The sequence below is a fragment of the Coregonus clupeaformis genome, chromosome 1 (assembly GCF_020615455.1).
Source record: "Coregonus clupeaformis isolate EN_2021a chromosome 1, ASM2061545v1, whole genome shotgun sequence".
NCBI lineage: Eukaryota > Metazoa > Chordata > Actinopteri > Salmoniformes > Salmonidae > Coregonus > Coregonus clupeaformis.
This window is the reverse complement of record NC_059192.1, coordinates 72,573,860-72,576,359: the sequence shown is the minus strand read 5'-3', so window position 1 is coordinate 72,576,359 and position 2,500 is coordinate 72,573,860. Positions and strand designations below refer to the sequence as shown.

Here is a 2,500-nt window from a genome sequence, read left to right as displayed (position 1 = left end):
ATAAATTGAAATAAATTCATTAGGCCCTAATCTATTGATTTCACATGACTGGGTAGGGGCAATGGCCCAGCCAATCAGAATGAGTTTTTCCCGACAAAAGGGCTTTATTACAGACAGAAATACTCCTCAGTTTCATCAGCTGTCCAGGTGGCTGGTCTCAGACGATCCCGCAGGTGAAGAAGCCGGATGTGGAGGTCCTGGGCTGGCGTGGTTATACGTGGTCTGCAGTTGTGAGGCCGGTTGGGCGTACTGCCGTATTCTCTAAAACGTAGAGAAATTTACATTCAATATCCTGGCAACAGCTCTGGTATCATTGATCTGTGATTAGATCAACATCGATGGCATATAGATTAAAATTTCTGGGAATAAAAGTTCAAACCCACTGGGCACAGACGTCTATTTCACGTTGGTTCAACGTCATTTCGTTGAAATTACGTGGAAAAAACTTTGATTCAACTAGTGTGTGCCAAGTGGGGACTATCCTGAATTCACCCTTCTGCACCGGTCATGGCTTGAAGGGATACAGTTTATATCAAAGTGATGTCAAACTCCCGCGAGAGTTTAAAACATCTCTACTCTGCCGAAGTTGGCCACGTTAGCTACCGCCGGCGATATAGTGATACAAGGTTGCCCAGTGGGAAGCAACTCACATCGGCAAGAACCTCAATATAACACTGGTGCCCTGGTCATTCGCACCAGATTGTCGTTGTGCATCCAAGGGCAGTAATGGTAGCTATTTAGCATGTCACTGTGATATCCAGGTGGTTACCAAACCAAATCTTAATTGTATTTGTCACATGTGCCGAATACCACAGGTGTAGACCTTACCGTGAAATGCTTACTTACTAGCCCTTAACCAACAATGCAGTTCAAGAAATAGAGTTAAGAAAATATTTACTAAATAACTAAAGTAAAAATAAAGTAAAAAACAAGTAACACAAGAAAATTACATAGGTCCTGGATGTCAGGAAGCTTGGCCCCAATATTACAAGTTATTTCTCCCTCGCCCATCGAAATAAACCTAACTTTCTCTACAATTCTTTATTAACGCCCGGCTGTTGTTGCCAGCTAGCCAGCATAACTGGCTAACTAGCTAGCGATATCGGGTGGGTAGGTTTGTTCGAAGTCTGAGTTCAGAGCGAGTGTGACGTCACTTTGACGTAAACAGTATCCCTTCTAGCCATGACCCTCTGCACCAGGGAATAACTCCAGCCATTGATCAAACAACCAGTGACAACAGTAGGCCTATAGTGTGTCATTGACAGAGATGCCTACTCAAATAATAATAGTCATGAGCACTGACTTAAATAGACTAAATCGTTTTTAAATTGGACTTCAAAAACACATGGACATCAAAGCACATACTGGTATAAACCAGATCAGAGAGTAGAGAGTAGATAATTAAACTACAGAGAGGACTACATTTGTTTATTCAACCATCCTTTTACATTTTCCCCTGAGTCTCTGTGAAGTGAAAATAAACAGTATATATCACTGACATGAGGCCTGGAGAGTGAATGACTTGCCATAGATAGTAGTGCTGATTGTTAACAGTTTTATTTGTATCCCACGTCGACGCCAGCACCCCAGCACCCTTCAGGAGAGATACTGTAAACCCTGGGTGATTCATTATATAGAAGGGTACTGAGGGGAGACGGGGGTGATAGAGGGGAGACGGGGGTAGACGGGGGTAGACGAGGAGGAGATGGGGAGGCAAGGAGGCTTTCAGAGGGGTGATGTGTCTTTGACAGGGATATAAAAACATCCAACAACAGTCCCGTCATACATACCCCTCCACCCCAACCCCAGACATCTCATCCAGAGAATATATCATAACCCCTCCACCTTTCCTAGTCCACCTCACCCCTACCCAGTCCCAGTCCTGATCCCCAGCCCCATCTCACACATAGAATACCACAGATCTGTCTTCACATATTTTCATTGGTCAAAAAAGTCCAGCGACTTAAAATACTTTAAAAAACATTCAACCAAAATGACACCATACATCCTCCCGCAACCTCCACCCCTAACCTTCCACCCCTACTCCTCCACGCCTCCACCCCTACCCCCTACCCCCTACCCCTAACCCTCCACCCCTAACCCTCCAACCCTACCCCTCCAGCCCTGCCCCTCCAACTCTACCCCTACCCCTCCACTCCTACCCCTCCAACCCTAACCTTCCACTCCTACCCCTCCTACCCTAACCTTCCACCCCTACCCCTCCACACTTACCCTGCCTACCCTAACCTTCCACCCCGACCCCTCCACCTCTACCCCTCCAACCCTACCCCTCCACTCCTACCCCTCCCTACCCTAACCTTCCACCCCTCCAGCCCTACCCCTCCAGCCCTACCCTTCCACCCCTACCCCTCCAACCCTACCCCTCCAACCCTACCCCTCCAACCCTACCCCCTCCACCCCTACCCCTCCACCCCTACACCTCCACCTCCACCCCCTACCCCTCCACCCCTACCCCCTCCTACTCTACCCCCTCCACCCC

General features: G+C 47.8%; 1 protein-coding gene across 1 annotated transcript in view; it reads left to right on the top strand.

Moving 5' to 3' along the window:
• The window catches only part of macrod2 (mono-ADP ribosylhydrolase 2), a gene marked incomplete at its 3' end in the record, with an annotated part of 1,170,384 nt that overhangs the window by 296,398 nt on the left and 871,486 nt on the right, over positions 1-2,500 (top strand). The gene's annotated exons all lie outside the window — the stretch shown is intronic.